The sequence below is a fragment of the Talpa occidentalis genome, unplaced genomic scaffold (assembly GCF_014898055.3).
Source record: "Talpa occidentalis isolate TD23 unplaced genomic scaffold, MPIMG_talOcc4v2.1 talOcc4.8, whole genome shotgun sequence".
Taxonomy (NCBI): Eukaryota; Metazoa; Chordata; class Mammalia; order Eulipotyphla; family Talpidae; genus Talpa; species Talpa occidentalis.
Genome location: NW_023605194.1, coordinates 110,789,186 through 110,814,509, shown reverse-complemented (window position 1 = coordinate 110,814,509; position 25,324 = coordinate 110,789,186). Strand labels below are relative to the sequence as shown.

The window sequence follows — 25,324 nt, the reverse complement described above, 5'->3', positions numbered from 1 at the left end:
AATAATCAAGATGTGGAAACAACATAAGCGCCCAAGGACAGATGGGTAGATAAGGAAGATGTAATATACATACACGATGGAATATTACTTAGCTGTAAAAAAGATGAAATCCTGCCGTTTGGCGCAATATAGATAGAACTGGAGGGAATTATGCTAAGTGAAGTACGTCAGAAGGATAAGGACAAATACAGGATAATCAATTTCACTCATATATGGAATATAAGAAAGCAAGCAAAGGAGCAGAAAAAAATAACTTGAAATCTGAGTGCAGAACTGAAGTTATCAGAAGGAGAAGGTGGAGAGGAGGGGCACTGGGAATGGAGCAGCAGGGAAGGGGCCAGTGGAGCATAGTGGAAGATTATAGATGCTTTAGTGGTGGGCGCAGGGATAGGTACACACATTCATGGAGGTGTGCACCTATACCCTAAAACATATACAATGTTGTGTATCAACATTACTCCAATAAATGTTAAAAAATTGAAAACGTAAAATGTAAATAAAATATGAACAGAGGGCCTCCTTGGTGGCGCAGCGGGTTGAGCGTAGCACTGTGAAGCTGTCCGCAGACTCTGTAGCACGGGTTCAATTCCTGGCCAGCCAGGGAGACACCCACATGGCATGGCAGACCTCTCCTGTCTTGCCCGCTGCTCCCCTCAGCAGTGTATTTCCATCCGTCTGCTTGTTCTGCTCCTGGCTCTGTCTCTGGTGAATCCTTTCACCCTCCCATGCCTCTACCTGTACCCCAGCTCTTGTATAAATAAAATAAATCTAAAAAAAAAAGTACAGAGTGGGGAGACTTGGTTTGTTTTCCCAAAAGCAGATGTATTTTTGAGAACTTTGGAATTCTCATTGCCTCGTTTTTTAAATGTAAATGGGAATTAAACAGTGGAGTTTAATTGGAAAAACTAGAGAAACAGTAGTAAAATAGGTGTTTATTTACATGTTTTAGATTGATTATCCTCAGAACCTTGGAAATTATCTTATTTTATCATTTTTACATAAACTATCCTGCTTTGCAAAATTTTACTTGTTATAAATTTATTTTGGGCATCAGAGTGATACAGAAAGGCGAATATACTTTCATGTCTTTTTTAAAGTGCAGGGCTATTTTGAAAGATAATTTTATGGCATGTTTTTTGTAAAGATCCCTCCAACCTAGTTTAAACAGGTGTCAGAAACTGAGGTTAGTTTCACTACTTTTCATAAACTTTATTTTAATCTTTCTAAACATGAAGTTCATAAGTAATGGAAAATGAGAATAGCTTTGCTTTATATTTTAAAATGTTACAAAAATAGGGTAATTAGAATTAAACTTCTAAAAAGAAGTAAACCAATGGTACATCTGTTAGAAGCAATAATTGCCTGTCAGGTACCAAATATTGATTGAGTTGCATGAGAGATTTTGAAATCTGTTGAACCAACAAAAACTTCAGTGAAAACAATCTCGGCTATTGGGCCTCCCCGGTGGCACAGTGGTTGAGTGCTGGGTTGCGAAGCTGCCTGCGGCCTCTGGGGCGCTGGTTCGATCCCCGGCTGCTCCCCGGCCACCAGAGGAGGGTCCCACATGGCACGCAGACCTCTCCTGCCGCCCGCTGCTCCCCTCAGCAGTGTACTTCGTCCTTCTGCCTGCTCTGCTCCCCGCTCTGGCTCTGGTGAATTCTCTCACCCTCCCGCGCTTCTGACTGTACCCAGTGCATGTATAAACAAAAACAAAAACAAACAAACAAATAAATAAAATTAAAAAAAAAAAAAACAATCTCAGCTATAATTTTATTTCCTTTTTTTATTTGGAAAAACCTATTTAAGGACAACACAAGAATAAGATGAAAGGACAACTATGAATGTTTAACAACAAACTGTAGGTAAAAAATAAAGAATTAAAAATACCTTCTGTGCTTATTTTCCCCAAACCCAAACCCTTCAAGACCATTGTATTAGGCAAATAGCCAACTACAGACAGACCCTCAAAGTTGAGATTTTCATTGTTGTTTCTCTGAATTTCCCTTGAGTTAGAGAAGCGATGGATGATCTCAAAAGACTGCTTCCTGGCAGCCTACACCAAGGCAGTGTGAAAGCAAGATGGAGTGGTGGGGTGACAGAAACACAGGGCCCCTTTGTAAAGGACCACCATGGGCCTCCTGTGCTGAGCGGAGCATCTCCTGGCACCTGTCAGGGGTCAAGGGGACCTTCCTGACTCAAAGAGCAACAACTTGACTAGGGATTGCTTTTCTGGAATGTGCCTGAATTTCTTGGGCTGTCTGGCGTCCCCTTGTGGACATCTTCAAGGTATTCAAAAGTCCATCCAAAGGTCCCCATTGTATACCTTTCAATACAATGAACCTTGAAAGTCCAGTGTCCTCGTGTGCAACAGGACAAAATCCTGAAGGATATCTTCCCTAATGGCTGAAGCAGTGGTCAAATGCATCCTGACACCATCATTTTCTAGAGGATTGTGAAGGCATTTCATATGAGGCATTTCATATGATGTTTGAGTTTTTGTATAGGATTGCATGCTCAATTCACTCCAAGTAAAGAGTAGGCATGAACTCACAAGGAAAAGGAATCTTAGCAGAAGCAGGCTGGAGCTGCTTAATTCTTCACTGGTTTCCCCTGGCCAGCATCCAGAAATCGACTACATTTTGAAGTTGACAGATGAAATCACTTCTCAGAACTTTCTTGAAAGACAAGACATAGTTAAGCATTCCAGTTTCCTAGGACATCACTGCCAACCACTGGCCATAGACTTCTCAGAACTTTCTTGAAAGACAAGACATAGTTAAGCATTCCAGTTTCCTAGGACATCACTGCCAACCACTGGCCATAGACATGGATAAAAAGTGTTTCAACCCCAAATGAAGATGTGTTCCTCTACCCTGCACGTGCCCTGCTTAATCAGACCCAATTGCTCAGCCTGACTGTGCTCTACTCATAAATCCTTGTATTTCTCCTTCTGTATATTATTCAGATTCATTAAAAGTACTTCAATTTGAAATAAGCATGGCAGGGAGAGTTTTTTGACTTCAGTAAGGTTTTCTGCTCACCCTGACCAGCGAGCCTTGCTGAGGTGATTCCGACCCCCTCACCCCTTTCCTAACCCTCTCCCTGCCAACTGCTCATGTTGGTCTGTTTGGATCGAGTGATTCTCCATTGTAAACATTCTACTGGTGGACAACATAGCCTCAGACCATACATAGTTTAAAGATTACTTTGAAAAAAAAAGTGAACCCAAGTGACTGTAACTTTCCATGGGAGAGTCTAACAACCTTCAGTCATGAGCGCCCACAGCTCTGTATTCACCAGCCCCACTGATGCAAACATTTCTTTGCAAGCATTTACGGAGATATTGTAAATTACTTAACTACAGCAGTGTACTTTCTCCCCCTTAATCTTGATCTGATCCCTGAGGGGTTATTTATTACAGATATATACAACTTGTCATTTGAAGTGAAGTTAATGTAATACGACACAAGTAGCACACATTGTTTAAATGTGTTCCAGAAAGTGAGCGAATTTAGTTCAGAGAATACTTACATGCTCTTCTGCCTGAAATGCAGCAAGAAAGGAGGGAGGCCAAGGGGTAGGGGCAAAATATTAAACACTGCTCACTGTAGGTGGCCAATTAATACCCTGTATCCAAGCTGGAACAAATCCTTCCACTATATACATAAAGCATATAATCTCTTATCTGCTTAGGCATTATCAAATATTTTAGCAAATCCCAGTAACTTCAAACACAGGTTTAATGGAATGCGGTGCTAAAACATGCAAAGTCAAGAATCAGAATTTTTAAGAACATAATCTGTTTGAGAACGTTTCAAGAGAACTTACTTTGCAAGGCCATTATAATCTCATCCCAGGAGGAAAGATGTCAGATTTGGAAAACACCATCACACGTGTTAAAGCAAAAGGTACAACTTTGCCTCCCCAAATCAGAGTCCTAAGCAGGAACATCATTTTAATTCCTGAGAAGCTAAAGTCCTGTATGGCTATTGGTCCAATGATCCACATTCGGTTGCCAGATAAAATCAATTTGAGAGAAAATTCTAATAGATGGCCATGAGACACAAACAGAATGACCCGCTGGGACATGTGCCAGTATTAATTCAACATTGTGGTTTGTAGCTCATCATCAAGTTAAAAGTAATACAATTCATTATACCACAAACATGAAAAAAAAAAAATCCCAACATAACCAATAATAGAGCTCTGACAATTTCAGTTTCCACTTCGACATACATTTATTTTAAAATGGATCCATTTCTTTCCCTGATTACACAGCCCTCTTTTTCCTGGATGAATAGGATATAGCCTAAGTGTCTTTTATCTTTTCCATCTTGATCTGGGATTCTGCTCTTGCACTCAGGGTGGTTTAGATGAAAGATTGGAAAGTAGGTAAAGAGAGAGAAATATCCCTTTCAGAGTGAGGCAGACACAGCATGAAGTCCCAGAAAAACACAGCGGAGCAGACAGAGAGAGACACGAAACTGCTTGCAGAAAATTAATCTTTCCATGGATGTTAAAACAAAAGCTGACTGATAGACTTTACTTATAAGCGGAACATTTTATGCCGTTATATAAACCAGAATATAGAGTCAGAAGACAGTGCCTAGGTAAGAGAGAGAGAGAATGAGAATCATCTTTTTAAAAGAGTGATTTCTTAGTAGGATTTGCATAGCTTAAGAAATCAAGTGCTGTGAGTGATGCAAGATAACACTTTCTTGTAATTTTATATAGTAAGCAAAGATTTAGAATATTTACAGACCACCCTCAGTAAGAACGTCACTGGATTCTAGGAGTAGGCTCTACCAGCACATTCATCTTAAAAAAAAAAAAGTGCCCAGTGGCCCTCAGGCCATATATGGCTGCGGGGAAGGTATGCCTTTGACCTCCCAGTGCCTGCAGACTTGGAGCACAAAGCCATTACAGACTACTGAAGGATTTTCTTTCTTTAATTTGTTATAATGACTCACTTCTTTATCAGATCTGGCCATCAGACTATAGTAAAACACTAAGGTTCCCCACATTCTAATTTCTGACAAAAAGAGATGGTAGAGATATTTGTATTGTTTTGAGTGGCAGTCTGGGGTGGGAGGCAAGGATTTAGAGTGAAAAAAAAAATCTTCCCCAGATTTGCATCCCAGCAGACCGGATGGCACGGTATCTGCTGTTCTAGCTTGCCCTGCACTCGTGGGCTCTCATGAAAAGAAGTCTGTGTTACGCTTCAGATTGTCCACAGTCACACGAGTGGAAGTTCCTTTTTGTGATTTATGGATAGGCCTTGAAACCGTCAGGATTTCTCTTATTAAAATTGATAGAGGAACTTTCAAGCTCTCCGTTGTGAAGAATTTCTTTCATTTTTATTCACTACAATGTAATTGTCACGAATGACAGTGTTTCACAATTTATATCCTCAGCATACACTTTCACAGAAGTCCCCTGTCACTCTGCATCAGTTAACAGATGCTAAAAAGTCTGATCTTAAAAGATTTTGCGGCCTCTGTGTATTTTTCCCATTACTCAGGCAACTGGACTTTCCCCCACAGGTTATTCCTCTATGGGAATAAAGGCATTTCTGGATCAGCATTAACTCTTCCATGGTCCCGCCTGCTGGAGTATCATGCAGCCAAAAACAAAAGAAATGCCATCACATCTGACTGAAGGAACACTCATTCCTTCTGCCACACAAAAGTGACAGTCATACAGTTAGCGCTTTCTAAAATGCAGAGAATGTTCTTAGAAAATTAGCAATAATTCCTTTCCTATCAAACAACGGTTTAGAGCAAAAGATGTCAGGCTATTTATGTAATATTCTTTTCGAAAGGCAAGGACATTTAAACAACAACACAGTTTCTCCTCAAGTCCCAATCTCCTTGGGGTGCAGGTTTCTAAATATTATTTTTTAGCATAACAGTTCAATTTGTTTTTAATGGAAGGGAAGGGCCTTGGTTTTCAAAGTCTTCCTTCCTGATTTCTTGATATATGTAATACAGGTCTTCAGTCTTAATAATAATACTGCTCCAGAAAGCCACATGAAAAGGTCTCATGATTTAAGTTCTGTAACTGTTGCAAGCCATTAAGTCTGAGTTATTTTAACAGAGTGCCAGAGAGTCTTAGAGTTGGTGGTAATTATAATATACAGGGTTGTCAGAAAAGCCATGATGTATTTTTTCTGTTTGTCAAGCAAAAATGCATCATGACTTTTCCAACAACCCTATGTTACACTAAATAGGATTTCATTTTAAGGATGGGTCAATGTGACTTGTCACCTCAAAATCAGAAGCTTGGCATTTCCAAACTATGATCAGCTATAGGGGTTCTTCAGGCTTGGTCAAAAAAGCACATCCTGTACAGACGTATAACAGCAGGCATGTACAGCTATCTACATATATATATACACATGCCTATATACACACAATATATATGCAAATTTCATATATGTGCATACATTTTCCTAATATATATGAGAGGGAAAGAAAAAGCAAGCCAACAAGAAATAAAGCAAGAAAACAAGAAAGATTTAAAGATTCATTTGACCACATGGTTTTGTTAAAAGACCAATAGTTCCTATTCCTACTCTTTGCACATGTAAATCCATTCATTGATTCAAGATATATTTTTGGTAACCTTGGTAGCCAATGACAGAGGTTCTTAAGGATCAATTCTTGTTCCCAAGGAGTTCTGGGGCATTTGCTGAAATCACAGTGTGAACCCTGAGGGTCCTGTCTCCACCCGGTGTGAGCGGAGCAAATGATCTCAAGTCAAATTCTCTGCTGGATGTTGGGTGCCGGATGACAGATCCTTCAAGCATGGGGTTACCCGCCCTCTTTAGGGAGTGACTCACTTTTCCCTTCTCTCACCCCATTCTGCAGGGCACAGGGGAGAACTGCAAAGGCAAATGTCGTCAGGAGAAAACCTGACTGGGCTCAGCCCTTTCTCACTCCTGGCTCTCGTCCTGGAGCTCACACACTTCAGAGGTACGTACCCAGAGGCACACACAGACTTGTAGACACAGGTGACGCCTTCTGAGGGCATTTGTAAAGATAGTCCCTCAATCTCAACTCATAAATAAATCTGTCATCTTCTATTGTCAAGTTTTCTGATGGCAGATTTCTCAAAATTGTTTCCCAGAATTCAGGAAAAAGCAAACTCGACAATAATCCTGAGAATATTCATTCCGAAATTTGCAAAAATTCTTTAGATTGCAAGGTCAAGGTTTCAATTTCTGAACTTTTAAAAAGTCATGAGGCAAGTTAAGATTGACTCCAAGCCAATGGCTTTTAAGGCAATGTCCCTGAAGCCCGCAGTACCTGGTGAGGCTAGAGTGGAGGTGGGGACAGAGACTATGGGAGAATATTCTGCTCCTTTCACCATGCGGCTGTCCTTTTGCCTATTGAGCACATTCAGGGTCAACATGAGACGTAATTTGACAAAACAATTTTCTACTCAAAGACAGACTCACTACAACATACGTAATTTAGATTAATATGTTCCCAGTGGAACTGCAGAAACTGAGAATAAGTTTTTAGCAATGGCATGCTTTTTCTCCAAAAAAAAGTGTGAAGACTATAAAAATTTTTCTTGAAATTTGAATAAACTTTCAATTTTCATTATGGGAAGGTGCACCTGTTATTGTCCCATAGAAAAAAAAGATAGGAAATAAGCAATCCTCCAGCAAGGATTTTAGAAGAAGACAACTAAGGAGAGAAATATGATAATATAAAAATAATTACCCTTTGGGCTAAATGTAATGCTCTTTCATGGTGGAAAAATTGGGATACATCGAATAATATTTTTAAAGTGATGTCAAATCATCTGGGGGTTCATTATAAGCTTTTCTGTGCATGTAAGAACATAATCGATATGAATCCAATTCTGAGGACTGTGCATTTAATTTATATTGTCTTGTGTGGTTATTCATGCATTTTTCTTTTAAAAAGTCTGTATTTAAAGAGGAAATGGAAAAGCCAGAATTGGTGCATATTGTCACTGTCGAGAATTCTAAAAAACTTGAAAGTGGGCCCTCAGCTCTTTACAAATTCCTTCACTTTCCACTTAGGTCATCCCAGGTAGCTAGGGGGCTGTGCCTCCAAGCCAGTTGTTGGATGTGAGGGCCTTGCTGGTTTTGGGCCTCTGGAGATAAAATCTAGTCTCTCTCAGAGAGATCATCCACATTGGTCCACCCTTTGGTTCCCTAATTTCTTTTTCCATTATCTCATAAAGAAGATAGTTATAAAATAAATAAAAGGCAATATCTACTGTGAGAAGAAAAGCCAAATAATCAGTTAGAAAAGAATTGTCTTAATGAACTGCTAAGCCTAAATTAGACTTCTTGATGTAAACTAAAACAAAATGCCCACAGCTTGTGATAAATTAATGACCATTGCACATATTAAGCAAAAGATTATCTAGTCTGTCTGTGAGCTAAAAAAAGGCACGATTTCCCAAGCAAAGGCCAGAGGAAATGGGTGTGGGGTGGGGAGGGGGTATGGGTGGACAAACGCGATGCTAAGTGTGAAGGTCTACTAGGATTTTCTCCAAATATATCTTAGATTAAGTACCATAGAATTGTTAGATCTATTTAAAGTGCATGGCTACTGCAGGCATTAAACACAGTGGGTTAAGAAATAATCTGTCCATCATGGTTGCAGAGCGAATGTAAGGAATTAAAATAGCCTAGTCTAAGCCATCACCATGTAGCAGGTTAAAGCATTTCTTCGCCAGCTTCTTTGCGCCTTCTCCGCTCCACCTGCCCTCTTGCTTTTCCCTTTCTCTTCCTCCCTCTGTCTCTCTCCCCCTCCTTCTCTACCTCACCTCTCTCTTCCCCCTCACCTTCTCCCTCTCTCTCTTAGCTATTTCCCTAAGTGAAGTACCCTTCTTCAATTTATTCTGAAATCAAGTTAGCATGGTTAGCTATTAATTATCACATTAGTTTGATTTTAGACTCATAGCTTCCCTTCCGCCTCCTAACTCCTCCAATACTAATGTATCTGCCCTCTCCCTTGCTCTAAAAGCAGACAATATCAACGCTGTATCAAAACTGCTTTTCCTACCTATCTCTTAATATCTTTTTTTTAAAGATTTATTATTTATTTATTTGTTTGTTTGTTTATTTATACAAGCACTGGGTATAGTCAGAAGCACTGGAGGGTGAGAGAATTCACCAGAGCCAGAACGGGGAACAGAACAGGCAGACTGACGAAGTACACTGCTGAGGGGAGCAGCGGGCGGCTGGAGAAGTCTGCGCACCATGTGGGACCCTCGTCGGTGGCCGGGGATCGAACAGGCACTGCAAAGACTGCGGGCAGCTTCGCAACCCAGCGCTCAACCACTGCACCACCAGTGAGGCCCTATCTCTTAATATCTTAATGTCTTGGGAATCATTTTTTCTAACATCCAATAAAGTTGTAATCACTGAATATGTGCTCAAAGATGTCTAGCCAATACGTGAATAAACAAGTGATCACAAATAAACAGTGCACTAAATCAACAAAAGCATAAGTAAATATATAGAATAAATAAATAGGAAAGGAACAGAAATCTTACCCAGTGGGGATATTGTCATTATGATGACAGTCTGGCACATTTGCAAATTCTTTTGGTGCAATAGCTGTGGACTTTAAGCTCTGCTTGACCACGTGAATTCTTCTTTTGTTGTAACCACTAAAATATCACCTGCTATCAAACATCCCTGTCAGTCTCTGTGTGTTATTCAAGAGAGGACTCAGCCTAGCGCATTTCTTTTGGATAAATGATCCTTGAGGGTTAATGTCCCAATGACTTGTTTTAGGCCAAAAAACTATTTCTAATCAGTCATTCGTCTCCCCGTATGTGGCCTGAAACTCCATGATTATTGCTAATTTAAGCACAAACTATTATGCAGGCAGAACATAGCTTATCTCTGTCCTCTCAGCATAATGAGCACAGAATTCAGTGAATTTAATCAGTTGTTTACATATGAATTGGTCTTTGGCAATAACAGAAATCATATCCCTTATTTTTGTTAAAATTTAAGCATAGTATCCCAAGAGGGCTGATCATATTGGTTACTTCCTCCAAAGAGCAACAGCATTATGTTTAAGGCTGAATATTTTTAAAATTACAAATTAGATATAATTTTATGTCCATGTTCTGCTACTTTAGTCTCAATTCACCTTTTAGCCCACATTTGATTTGCTTCTAGAAATACATAATAACAGTTGCCTGGTGGCCTTGGGGCCCATGCTCCTTCAGGCAACTGGATACTGAGTGATTTCAGAAATACCTTGGATTTCATAAATTAGTAACAGAAAATGTATCATGGATTTTTCCAAAGTTTTGCTTTACAAATATTTACTGCAGCACAAAACTTTGTTATCCTTCTTCAGTCTACTTGATAATCCCCTGATTAGCCCATCCCATGCTTACAGCAGCCAGAGAAACATTGTGGAGTCTGCCAAAGGCAAATAGACTGTTACTTCTTTCAAAATTCTATTTTTTTTCAAAAGCTTATGTTTTTTTCTGATAAAATAAACGATTTAGACTAACAAGCCACTCATTGATCTTTGACCTTCTCAGCCACATCAAAAGCATCTTAAAAGCCAATTAGTGAAAAGACAGAGAAAAAGTCATTTTATTAGAGCACTCAACATTGGAACCCTATTTTTTTTTTTTTTTACATAGACTCAAATTATGCCAGGGCCCTTTCTTAGAAAAATGGAAAGATAAAACACTTCAATCATCAAGCAGGTAGATGTTTTGCATGCACAATGATTTTACTCTTCCTTGGGCTGAATAATTTCAACACACACAGGTGAACACACTCTGCGTTTTCTTTTCATGTAGAATGGGGCCTCCACAGAGAAAGGCTGTCTATTGATAATCCCCAAGCCTCAATTTAGCCACTGGCTTTAATTGCTTTTTGTAAAACAGCCTTTAACCAAACTATTTCAGAAGAAGCAATACATGTAAGGCTAAACATCAGCTTTTATTCTTGCCCCCTTTTGTTGTCTGACAGTGTTGATTATAGGCAGGAGAGTAGAGGAAAGGAAGAAAATCAAAGATTTGGTTGAGCACTGAACCAAATATAAGGCTTCAGAATGAAAACAATGATTTTATTTAAATGATTATTCAATATATTTGTAATTAAATTTCTAAAACTCAAGGGTTTCGAGGGCCTCCTTGGTGGCACAGCGGTTGAGCACTGGGTTGCAAAGCTGCCCGCAGCCTCTGCAGCACCAGTTCGATCCCCGGCTGCTCCCTGGCCACTCCAGAGGAGGGTCCCACATGGCACGCAGACCTCTCCTGCTGCCCGCTGCTCCCCTCAGCAGTGTACTTCGGTCCTTCTGCCTGCTCTGCTCCCCGCTCTGGCTCTGGTGAATTCTCTCACCCTCCCGCGCTTCTGACTGTGCCCAGTGCTTGTATAAACAAACAAACAAACAAATAAATAAATAAAACATGCCTCTTAAAAAAAAAAACAAAAAACTCCAGGGTTTCGAGAAGCATTCGTGCATTACCTCTTCTGATTTGATTTGAGCATCTGCAATTTCAACAGCCCGACTGAATGTCCATTGTGATATATAATAATGAAGAAGATAGTCATTGTCCCTGGAAAATCATAGTTCTTTGATGTGTTGTGCTAGTTTAATAGAAATGGCAGGGATCATTTTGATTTTGGTAGCACGTCTTTTCCTGTGGTGCAGAGAATGAATTTATCTTATTTTGAAAATAAAAGTATCTCATTTTTCTCTAGCCAAGATATTATCTTTGCATCACTGAAGAAAAGTAAACAGGTATACAAAAAAAAAAAAAAGAATCTTAGAACATAAACCTAAATATATCCTAAAATGAAGCATAACACCATAATGCTATAATCTAAAAAATATGTGGACCTGGTGGTATAAAGTCTCCAAGGTCACTTGTAACATACAAGTATCAGGTATTGAAAAAGCGTATTGGACTTTGATTTCCTAAGCAGGAATTTCCAGTCTTTTCCTGAATGCTTTTCCTTTAAAGTGCAAGCAGACCACATTCATCAAAACCAGATGCTAATGTCTCTCTGCTCAGTTTCAGTTATCAATATCAAGTTTGAAAGATTCAAAACATTTTTGTAAAAAGTTGACCATGCCTGTGATCAGGTCATATTCATCAGGGTTGGAAAGAGCCAAGGTCTATAAATGCCTTTGAAATGAAAAAAAAAAAAATCAAGGTCATCCAGACCATGTTTTTCTCTTTAATTTCTTAAGCCAAAAAATAATTGTTAAAAAAATTCGCATACATGCGCAGTGCACATACACACACTCACACATTTTTGTTAAGGTCTGCTAAATATTAGGCCAGAAGAAAAGCCAAACTTCCTGATTTGGTTGCTTTGAAAACTGCTGACACTGAACAGATGAGTCCAAACTCCAGTGGGCACTGTCGGCCACAGCCTGTCGTACCATGAAGATGTGCAGTTGGCGACCGGGCAGTGGGTTCCCAAGCCCAGTCTTGGGAGGATGGGGCAAGTCAGCGTTACAGTTAGTGCCAATGTGCTGGTAAAGAGGGGACCATTTTATGAAAGGATCATAAAATCCTTGAGGTCCTCAATGTCCTTCTCTTGGGTATCCAGAACTCTAACCACACACGCTTCTCCCATCCTGGAATGCTCTCCATAAAACCTCTCCTTTCTCCATCAAGAGTACCAGTGGCAATGATACCTATACGAAATGCTATCATTTTCAAAATGTATTTATGTAGTTGATTTAGGTTTTTAGAGACGTTCAGAGACAAGTTATTCAGTTTTAAAAGCCCGACTCCCCGAATTCACATATTGGTGTAGAACACTACCACGCCAGCTAAATGCTAACATTTGCGGAGCAGGCAGCAGCATTGCCTTCTACCTCTGTGTAAGCTGTGAGCATCTGTATTAAATGTGATCTCAACACTATTTAGAAGTTTCAACTTGTGGGCAGGTAAGTGCTATGTTAACCAGGTAGTGTGCAAGGTGAAAACAAAATATCAGAAACTCTGTCCTCAGCTTCCAGACATATATTAAACAAACAAACAAACAAACACATAAACAATCAAGTAAATAAAAGAAATGTTAAATGCACAATAGAAAAAACAAAGAGGGAGCAGTAGGATTTATTCAATTTTCCAGCCACAGCTTTAATTTTCTATGTCAACTTGACTGGTGCGCCCTGGCTGGGGTACGCATTATTCTGGGTGGACTGTGAAGATGTTTCTGGGTGAGGTCAACATTTGAATTGGTACAGAAAAATGAATGAAACACATTGTTCTCCTAATGTGGGCCCCATTCAATCAGTTGAAGGTATGAATAGAAAAAAAAATTGCCAAGTAAGAGAAAACTCCTTCTGCCTACCTACCTTCTAGCCAGGCCATGAGATTTCCCCCACCTTTAACAATAACTTTGGGACCCAAGTGTGATGTGTGCTGATACTTGCCCTGGAACTGGGTCTCCAGCCAACTGCAGATCTTGGAACTTGTCAGCCTCCACCATTATGTGATCCAGCTCTCTCTGCCTTCCTCCCTCTCTCTCTTTCCCTCTCTATTTCTCTGGAGAACACTGAGTAATATAGATGGTATTTCTTAGGATGTCTCACTTAATCTGAGATGTAGAAGATAAATAGAAATTGACAAAATGAAGAAAGTACAAAGAATTGGCAAAAATTCTTCAATTGCAAATAGCCCTAAGAGACTGAAATCTAGTGCAAAACACCCACCATGAATTTGTCTCATAGTCTAAGCATAACTATGAAAGCTCTTCCGAGGGCCATGACTTTTATATTTTAAAATGTTTATCCTGAAAGTATTTAAAAATTAGATCACTGGAACTAGTGACTAGCGGCAAATTTAAAGGTGTTGAGTGGGATGAAATAGGTGAGGCAGGAAGAGCGGTGGCAGTAGAGTTGGGGAGGAGAAAACCAAATTTACACAGGTTAGGAAACAAGATCAGGAGAATGAGCTTGTGACTTGAGGAAGATGAGGAAGGAGGTAGTGGGAAGGATGATTCTTACATTGGTTTGAGCATGTGGGTTGAAACAGTTGGATAAAAAACAGATTTGAAGGGCCTCCCCGGTGGTGCAGTGGTTGAGTGCTGGGTTGTGAAGCTGCCCGCAGCCTCTGCAGTGCCGGTTCCATCCCCGGCCACCGGCAAGGGTCCCACATGGCGCGCAGACCTCTCCTGCCGCCCGCTGCTCCCCTCAGCAGTGTACTTCGGTCCTTCTGCCTGCTCTGCTCTCTGCTCTGACTCGTGAATTCTCTCACCCTCCCGCGCTTCTGACTGTACCCAGTGTTTGTATAAATAAGTAAAAAAATCTTTTTTTAAAAAAAAGAACAGAATGTGGAGACCTAACAATAGTGAAATGTGGGGCATATTTATTTTCTAAGTGTAGAAGTCCAAATGATGATTTTTAAAAGAATTACATAGCAGGATCTGAACCTCAGCAAAGAGATTTTAATTGGAGATGTCCTTGGGACCCATAGGGCAACACATGACATGAAAGATATGGCAGTGGTGGCGATCACACAGAGAATGGACAGAGTCAGAGGACAAGGCATGTAGCACTGAGTCCTGAGTAAAATTTAGTGTTCGGGGAGAGAATGAGCCACAGAGCATATCAAGAAGCGGTCAGGAGCAAGATCAGGAGAATGTGGTGTCCAGAAGTCAAGTGAAGAGCTGCCATGAACATTTCCAAATGAAAACCATAAACCCACAATTTTACAAACCTCAATAAGCCTTAGGAAGGATAAACAAAAAGAAAACTACATCTCGGCATATCATAATCAAAGTGCTGAAAACGAGTGATAAGGAGAAAAGCGAACAGAAAACAAGTATGTCAAGTGCAAAGGAACCAAGAATGACTCTGCCCGCTGAACCTGTCCTTGCACTTGCTCTGCCAATGGAGAGCAGCAGAAGTGACCTGAGCCAGTTCAAGCCTAGACCTCAGAGACCTTGTCTCCACTCTGACTTTTGGAAGGCTGTCACACCCTGCTCACAGACAAGAGGGACAGCAAGAGACCAGGTGCAAGAGATCCAAGATGCCCTGAGCACACCTGAGTATACCTGAGCACACCTGAGCCCACCTGAGCACACGCCCATAGATGGCTGAGTCCAGCTGACAGCGGCAGACTGTCAGCTGACACCAGACTGCTGAGCTGAAAGCAATAAATAAAAATAGTCATTGCTTTAAGCCAATATATTTTGCACTGGTGGGTGACACGCCAAATGCGATCAGATCAAAGTATTCGTTGTGTCTTCCTTATAGAAATTTCCTTTGAGCTTCTGATTTCTAGAATCATGACCAGAGCATTGCATCTCTGTTCATTCCCTCCCTACTCTCCTAGGCTACAAGCAGTTCTGTGATCTATATGAACTCTCAAAGGTTTCAACTGTTCTCTCTCTGTCGCCCTGCTGAATAGCATATAGATGTGTATTTGATGGAACTGAATAAAAAGGGAAAAGATTGAAGTGAGCCACAGAATTATTATTTAATTGGAAATAGAAGGAAACAGTTCTTTTGATCTTTTTCTTCAACTTGGCTTCATGCATAGGACTAATTTTTGATGCAGTGCTGTGTGGCTGGTAATCTATAAAGAAGAGACGTAACTAGACAATTGACATGTTTTGTCATTTTAGTACATATTTGCAAAGAAAGCAAAATAAAAAAGTAATTTTCATTAAAATAGTTCGGTCATTATGAATTAAATTATTTCAGTCTTATTTGGAATCATATCCCCTGCCAGAAGTTGTAAATTCCAGATGTCTGTGTTGAAACTGCCGATCTGTAACTCACTCCTTTGCACACTCAGCAAACATGGATTCACTACTTCTGATGTGCTAGCCCCGACCTAGACTGAGGTCACTGTGATGGAGAAGAGAAAGGCCATGCCAACATCTCAAAATACGGGTCTTTGGGGACTGCCAGGAGGGGAAATGCACTTCTGTTAGCAAAATTGTATGTTGTTTTGGATAGAAGCTGGGTTGAATGTGGGTGTGACCAGGAGGGGGCAGAGGGAGGCTCTCAAGAGCTCAGGGTCCATTTGTTCGGGGCCACAATTCCTGATGCATTTGCCCCACAGCCATCTGGGATGAGCCGCTTTCCAGCCACCACCTCTTCAAACTCATCCACACTAAAGTTGGCAGAGCACCATTTCTTGGTGATGCGGGTCTTCTGGTGACTAAGGAACTTGAACTTGGCCCTGGTAGTGCCTTGGTCATTGGCTTCTTGTTCTGTAGCTTGGTGCCAACGGACGAGATGACTTGGCCACTGTGGACGCTGCCTGCCCTGCCCGGAGGGCTTCCAGAGGCAACTGCACACCTTCTGGAGTTTGTTGGCCCCACACAGGACAACATCTGGTTGGTGAGGATGGTGTGGAAGGGGTGTGGCCATGCTTGGTGGTGCAACTCGTCTCAGCACAGCTTTTCCCCACACGCTTGCTGGCACAACTACCCGCAGCCTCCGGGGCTTAGGAGGAGAGCTGCTCATGGATACTCACCTGACACCGTGTGGCCACAGGCTGGGGACTCATCCACTTTTGCCTTCTCCTGTCCCAGGTCAAAGATGCAAATCTTGGCATCTGGGGCTTCTGGGCAGAAGTGAGACTTTAGGTCAGGCTAGTTCTTACGATACTGGCAACAGCCGAGGGCACCGACATCTCCTGCGCTGGGAAGGGAAAGAGCAGAGTGCTCGCGCGACACAGTTTCAGGGTCGCCCGTGCACTCTCTGTGGCTTGGGTTTTCCTGTGCCATCTTAAGTCGAACAGGGGCCAGGGACCGCCCCAGGTGGCGTTCCGCGTGCTCGTGAGATGTCTCATGTGGAGAAATGCGTCCGTGATGGGTTTTGCCCCAGAAATGAAATCAAGAACTGCTGTGGGAAGCAGGCGTGGCTCTGCGAACCGCTGTGGATGGGATGGCAGAACAGGAGTATCTGCCTGAGACCAAAGCCAAGGTTTCATCTAGAAGATAACTTTGGTGAGAGAGGCAAATGGATATTTGCTATCTGCACAAGATGTCAAGGAAGGAGAGGGTATTGCCAGCAAAAGGAGCGGCATCTCCAAAGGCATAAAGTGAAGGAAACAGTGCTTGGCGTGGACTTCAATTGGAGATGGGACCTGGGGTGGGGGTGGGGCGGAGGGTCAGACTCAGGCTGTGCCTGGTTGCAGAGGCTGCGGACAGCTTCACGGTGCGGCGCTCAGCACTGGCCACTGGGGAAGCCCAGTCTTTTTTCAAAAAGTCTATTATAGCAGCACTCACAGCGGCAGAAGGCAGGGCCTAGGGCCTGTGGGTGGCAGGGGAGAAGGGGTCTCTCTGTTGGTCATCAGAACTTGGTTCTGCTGGAACATGGCTGGTGACAGAGAGGAACAGGCCAGTTGGCTCAGCCTTCAGACCTGGGCCGTAGAAGGTGCCTTCGTTAAGCACAGTAAGAAACAGACTAACAGGCTCCTGCAGGCAGATGGGGGAGGCAAGCAGACAGGATACTTCCTGCTTATTGAAACAGAAAGTAGGAGATGTACTCCTCTGGGCTCTCGGAGAATCCCTTACAGGTACCTCGCTTCCCTGGTCCCACCCAATGGCTTCATGAACTGTGTCTTACAGCCACATATATTAATGTTGAGGGCCCTGTCCTGCTAATGATCTTCTCTTTCAAGTGAAAAAAGACTGACATTGTGAGTCATCATTCACTGCATCATCTGCCCAAAATATTCAAAACATTCTTTTGTGCGCTCATTATTCTGGGACTAAAGGCCATGCGCTCTGAAGGAAGCCTCTGGCCTTACTTTAGCCTGAGAACCCTGGCCTGGATGGTTCCTTCATTCCCTGTTTGGCACCTTTCAACAGAATCTGCACTGTTTTGAACAATGAAAATAAAACTCGTTATTGAATAAGTCCTAAAAGAGTGAGTGGCTGTGCCTGTTTGAATAAAGTGGGTATCCTGTTTCTTCAAAAATAGTATAGACGCTTTGTCAGTGGAAGACTTCCTCTTCGTGGCTGTGATATCCATTCTCCAAATATCTTTTTTTAAAAGATTTATTTATTTATGCATACAAGAACTGGGGCACAGGCCAGAGGTGTGGGGGGTGGTGAGAGGATTCACCAGAGACAGACAGAGTGGGGAACAGAACAGGCAGATTGACTGAAATACACTGCTGAGGGGAGCAACGGGCAAGTCAGGGGAGGTCTGCTGCACCATGTGGGTAGCTCCCTGGTGGGGGATCGAACACATGCTGCAGTGGCTGCAGATAGCTTCATAGGTTGCATCTTAACCCCTTGTGCCACCAGGGAGGCCCATTCTCCAAATATCTTGATGCTAAAATATCTTTTGCTTTTAGGGACTATTACCTTCAGAGCCCTGAATATTAAATTTAACAGTAAGATAGTCTGAACTCAGAAATCAGGTAATCAAAGAGACCTAATTCACCATTCAATTTTTCCATAAAATAAAACTTATTCACCTTTCCTAAATCTAATTTTGGGCTTGCCAAATTGCCTCAAAAACAGCCAGTCTCTCTAAAAAAGGACAAAGTCCTGAGGACAGTTTTGAACATTTAGTGAACTTGTTCTTGACTTTTTAAAGGTCATATTCACTGAAGCAATGTGGGTTTCAAGGATGGTAGCACAACTGTGAAATTTTTTGTTAATGCTCAAAAGAATGGCTTTGGCATCATCACTTCTACAACTGTCAAGATACAGTTTCCCCTCCCTGGTTCACACAGTTGAATATACAAGAGAGCCAGCTCCTCACTTATGGTTTTTGTTCTTCTCCCCATGACACTTTCAGTGTTCTCAATTTAAAGTGCAATGGGCTGACTCTGGCTTAACTATAAAGTCTCATATTCATGAATATTAAAGAAAACTATATTGATTCTGATAACCCACAGCTATTCAGTTTCAGTTGATAGCTCCACTTTATTCAAATGCATGGCATGCTTCACATTCTTAGGCATGTGTGTGAATGGAAATGGAAGAATCTGTGGCAACGTGGCAATATGGGAAGTCTGAATTACTCTGACGCAGCCTTTTTCGGTGTGATTGGCTTTATTTGGTGTTATTTTCACACAGGTGAGTTAGGTCTTCTATTGCCATAAAATCTGAAAGTTCGAATTTTGTGATGGGTTTGTAAGGAGCTACGTTCTAACTCACCTTCATTCTCAGCTGATGGTCTCTCTAGAAGGTGGTGAGGGACCATATTTCTAGAGGGGTTTGATCTTCCAACTATGTTGGCAGTTCTTGGCCTACATTCAGGATCTGGCTGGTATGGAATTTGTTTTTCTTTGAAGCCTACTCTAAGACATGAGGAAAATGATTTGTTTCTGGGTCTGTTTTGCTTCTCAGGTGGTATCCTACTCCCTAGCAGAGACTATGCCAGGAACAACCTCTGTGGGAAGGAAAAAAGGAGGCAGGGAGGGAAGAGGGATAAGGGAGAAACAGAGCATATCAGACTGACTTTGTAATTCTGAGTTTTGAGAAAGAAAGCAGGACTTAGTGTGGAATTCACTTAAATAAATATTCCACGGCCTAGATAATCACACTCAAGTGTTTTGGTACAAATTGGGAAAGATATAACTTGATGGCTATTCGGACATGGCTGCAAGTACAATAGAGGCCCACAGCATGACTTGATGCATTAAAAGAAGACCAAATAAGGTTGCCCCAAGGAAATGCAGTGCATGGTTCATCTGGGTGCTGCTGCTTTCATGCTGCTTTGAGTGATGACATTTAATCTAGTTGCCACAATCTTAAGAAGGATGGTCACAAATGAGCACGTATCCAAAAATGGCCACCAAGTTGCCCTCATCCAGAAGACATCCAAAAAACATGAATTGTGTGGTCATCCTATTTTGAAGGGTTATTGAGAGCTGGATTAGGCCACCACTGAAAGAAGTGGGTGTCCTTTCCAAGAAATTTTGAAGAGCAGGCTCCAATGAGCCGGATGAGGGATGAAGGATGATGCTGCAGATAGAATCTGAATACAAGTTGGACAATATTACTGGGTTTCAACCTTTCATAATCATGGCTTGACAATCACTTTTTATTCCAGATAAGAATTGCGTAGAGGAGAGAAGCAAGCCATCTTTCATCAGTTTTTATCTATCAAGAAAACAGAAGGAAAGAAGGAAGAAAGGGAAGGAAGAAAGGAAAAGGGAGCAAGAAAGAAAGAGGAAGGAAGTGAAAAGGGAAGGAGGCAGGAAAGAGGATCTAAGAATCAAGATGGCATTTCCTTTCTTCTTGAACCATCTCTAGTTTTCTTGAGTGAGCTAAATTCCAGTTTGTCTCCCTTTATGCAGTGACCCATGGCCAGGAAGTGGGCAGATACCCAAGTGCAATAGCCCACAGGACACAGTCTATATATATATATATATATATATATATATATATATATATATATACACATACACATACTATATATATAGTCTCTCTCTCTCTCTATATATATATATATGATGTTGGTATCATATATGTTCAGGTGTTCACTGTTGGGAATCACTGTCTATACACCACGTAAAAAGTCTAGAGCTATGCTTTACCACCCAATTGACCCCTTTAACCTGATTTACCTATTCCCTACTGCCTCCCCTTCTGATAACTACTGATTTGGCTTAATAGTCTAAAAGACTATTAATAGTCTAAAAGACAACATTTTCTTGACTCCAGTTCTATCACAGAACACAGGCAATAAAGAATCAGTGTTATCACTTTTGAGATATTATTTCTAAGTCCCCAAAGAGGCAAAGCATCTGGTTTCCCCACCCAGACATGAGATCTTGTCAATCCCAATAATTTCAGAACCCTGCCTCTAGTGGGAATTTAATAAACAGTTGTTGAGTGAACAACACTCAACACTGAAGGGAAGAGGGTAAACAAAAATGCCACCTAGTCACAATAATAATAGTAATAATGTTAACAACAATGCTAATAATAAATAATAAAAGGTGCAATTTAATGAGTGCTTATCCAATAGGATCAGAAAGTAAACACTAGTCCTACATTCTTTTATTTAATCCATCCCAAAGCAGTGAATCTCACTGGTTAAATGTGTGATGCTTGTTCTCAACATGATACTCCATCCCTAACAATATCAATGCATATTTGCATTTGTTAATAAGAAGCACAATCCATATTATTAATTGAAAATGACATGTTCAAAACAATGCATCTAGTCTGATACCATTTAAATAATCTTAAGCATACAAACATATATGCCCTTACCCTTAATGACATGGAGCATTACTGAATTTCTTATGGCTACAGAGGTTGCTTCTTGTTTTCCCTATTACCAACACAATAAAGAACACAGATTTGATTTCTTAGAGAAAAGCACTAATATACCACAAGATTATACTTTAAAATTTTAACTAACAATTGATATCTCATGTAATAAGAACATAGTTGACCTAAAATATTTTTAATCTTCATGATATAACATGAGTATGCAAATAAATGCATAAAATTTAATAAAACTTAATAAAAAGTCATAAATGTACAAAGGCAGGCAAACCCTGTATTCTTCATAGCACATCATAAACCGGGGGGTGGAGGGACAAGTCACATGTAACCCTCACTGACAGGTGACATGCTAAGTATCTAGATGACAAAATCTATCACTTCCCCTTCTACAGGCATAAAGCTCTCCTGCTACCAATGAGCACCAATTTATCAAATGTCTTTGTGTTCACACATCCTAATTGTGACCGGTAGTTGAAATGCCACTTCATGCCACCATTGCTAAAGGCGAAGGAGAAGCATCATGCAGTTCAGATTCCTGGGGGAAATGCACACAGATTCAAATAAACTTGGAAAATACAAACAGAGTCTTTTATTAGTGACCCTTAATGACCCACAATCAAGGCTAAACATCTTAACTAAACAATTATCTTTGGGAATTGAAATGTAAACAGAAAGAAAATTTGCTGTTTGCCCTTGCCTGTGTGGTTATTCCTTTCCAGCAAGACAGCAATACCCCATCCATAGACATCTGATTGATATTAAAGTTTCTGTGACAATTGAAAAAGTTATCACTTTCTCCTTTAGAAAAGGAAATGAATATAACTATTCAGATGTTTTGTCTTTCTCCTAAGCAAAACCCCGATATGGGTATGAAAGGGCAGTCTCTCTTCTTCCAACCAGGCATCCCAAATGGCTTCCAAGTGTTATTTTCTATTTGACTCACTCCCTCCACTCATGCCTGCAAATCGATTTGCTTCTTAAATGCTATCATATGAATAGCCTCGAAAAACCTGGGGGTACTAATCTGCATAACAGTGCTCAGAAATTGTTTACCAAGGGCTATTTAATCTTACTAGTTCTTATGCTGATTAAGGTTTTAGAAATGAATTTTAAAGTGCATAGAGGTATGTCTTGGTGTGTTTCATCAGAAATCAATGTCTGCATTTGCACAGTTCTCCAAGGAATTGCCATGAGTACAACCCCTAAAGAAATGGGTCTGTTGTCTTTATAAGCCCCAAGATGCCAGAACAAAGTCGATGAGGACATCATTGGTTGAAAGTCAGAACACTGAGGTCTCATATATTTTCACTTTGAATGGACAATATTGTTGGACTGATTTCCTACAGCTATCATTCTACTCATCATGAAATAAGGAACCATTTGATGACCTTTCCTTTCCAAGTCAGATGTTTTAGCCTCACACACCCCTTGCCAGAAATAGAACTAAAATTAATTTTTTCCCTTTATTTTTCTGCAACCATAAACCTGGGTAAATGTAGAGAGAAACAGCATGGTCAAAGACACATACCACTGTCCTAGCCCTGTCTCATAACTCCTACTGCTTACTTTCCAAAGTCATGGTACTATTTTTCAAATGTGTAAATGTCCACTTGTAATAAATGGAGAGAAAAGCACAATAAAAAAGGAAATAGTAAATGATTAAATTAAACTCTTTATTCCTTTACTTGGCCATCTGTCTTCAATTTCAGGCATGTTGTTTTTGAGTAGTCTCCCATTGTAACCAAATATAATAGGATAGGCAAGTTAATGAACTACAACACATCCCTTCATAAATGTGATGTATCACCAGGCAAAGCCACCCAAGATGCAAGGCAGCTACTGTTTTTCTGTGGAGCTACTAGTTTTTAGTACCGTGCTCTGGGGAAAAAAGTCACCTCATTTATCTGTGTTTGTCGTAAAGTCTCAGACAGCTGCCCTAACTTTTTTTTCTCTTTCTGACCTTGACCTCTGAAGGAAAATGAAAGCAGTGGAGAAGCCACAGAGAGAAGTAGGTAAAGGAGAGTAATGTAAGATTTGGATTCATCTGAATGATAAATAGATGTTCATCATTTTTCTCACCATTCAGGAATCCCAAGTAAACTACAAAATCAATTTTGCCAACATGAAACCAGTTGCTGTCCAATTTAGCTATTGATCAAGCCCTTGTATATTTCTCTCCTGGAATTAAATTGTTTTCTCAGAAAACAATTATTCGTTTTACATTCTTTCAATTTATTTAGAATGCGTGGAAGACATTATTCTTTGAAGCATGCATTTTAATCTCATGCTTATAAAAACACTTTAAGTGTTATTAGGAATGAAATACACAGTATAAGAAGTTCTGACAGACTTTAAAAATTGCGTAGGAGCAGTTTTAGCCTCCCTTAGTCCCTTTTTATTTTCATATATAATGGATTGAATCATTTTGATTGAACAAGATAGTTAATTATAAAGCTCGTTAATGTAAAAGATTAAAAATCTCTTCCTGAGCTCATTTTCTTCTCTGAGGGTACTTTTTCCATCTACTCCATTTTAGCTAATCATCCATTTTGGCATTTAAGAGAAAAATTTCCTCCCCACTTATTTGAGAAGATTTACCTTAGGAAGATGATTCCTCATTCCTAAGTGCTGAAAACAGACATGATCCATTTCACGTTAGAATTTGCCATTTCCTATGGGGTCTTATTTCCCAGCATAAACTCTTATGATAGTCAGGATTCTGAGATTTCCTCCCCTGGTACACACACTGCAGCATCCCTCTTGCTGGATGTAAGCACAACTGAGGACAGAATGGATTCACACTCATCATTAAGCTACATTAAATAGCAAAGGTGAAAAGCTTTTGCAGGTATGACCTTGTTTACTGAAGGTGAGCTTCAGCAGTAAATAAAAGGAAGATGGCGGACACATGGGAATCCATCAGGTGAGCCCTGAGAAGGGACTGGACCCTTTCAGAAAGAAGAGATGCAAAGAGTAAGAGTCATATCAACAGACAACTGGATAAGGAAATTGTGGAATATATACTCAATGGAATACTCTCAGCTATTTAAAAAGATGAAGCAATTCTTTGGAGGCAAAATGGTTGGATCTTGAGGTGATGATGCTAAATGAAATGCAGAAACTGAAGGGCAGATATCAGATGGTTTCATTTATCTGCATGTGGAATAGAAATAACCAAAAAACATACTGGCAAAGCACAGCAAAAACAAATCTTAGACTTAGTGAAAAATAACCAGAGGGAACGGGGGGAGGTCACAGTGGGAAGAGAGAAGGAGATGAGACACTGCCACTGGAGGTGTGGTGGAGGGCGAGGGAAGCTTGGGCACACATGGGGGAGCAAGGATGTGACCCCAATAGTATACAGACATGTAAACAACTGACCAAGATAAAAGGGCCAGGGTAATTTCTGTGGGACTTGGAGGAGAGGAGAGACATGTCATATAGAAAGCCACATGCAGGAAACGGTAGGTAGCCTCCGGGAGCAGGGAGTGACCTGTCTGACAACCTGCAAGAAAACAGAGGCCTACATCCAACAGCTGCAGGAAACTGAAGTCTTCCCAAGGTTGAGTGAGCTTGGAAGGGGATTCTGAGCCTCAGAGGAAGCCACAGCCCCGGCAGACACCTTGATTTCAATCTTACAAGACCCAGGACCCCTGGGCTCCTAACTCTGCAGACTGCGAGATAATAAATTGTGTTGTTTTAACACTCAGCTTGTGGTAATTTGTTATATAACAGTAGAAAATACACACAGCCTATGAATCCTCTCAGAGGCATTGTAAAGTGTGTGATGATTAATAACTTCCTAGCTATCCTCAGCGTGATGTTCATTCTCCCAATGAGCTGCTATTTATGACCTCTCGTGATAACCAACTGCAAAGATAACACATTGGATCTTTGGAATATTCAAGGTGGAATCTATCACTGCCTGTTTCATAGATGCGGAAACAGGTCCAGAATAACTGAGTAGTTTGAGATTATACTATTAGAAAAATTCAAAATCTAGCCCCTAACATTTTGTATTTCCTGAAACTCCCTTATCTAGTACATGAAATCTTTTCTCACATCCCATAACATGGAAATGCTATCAGTAGAATACCTTATAGCTGATAAGGATTTAAT

At 40.7% G+C, this 25,324-nt stretch overlaps 1 pseudogene; it reads right to left on the bottom strand.

Annotated features, from left to right (window-relative positions):
• Positions 1 to 16,001: 16,001 nt before the first annotated feature.
• On the bottom strand, positions 16,002 to 16,729 carry LOC119234768 (60S ribosomal protein L10-like; annotated as a pseudogene).
• Between the last annotated feature and the right edge of the window lie 8,595 nt (positions 16,730 to 25,324).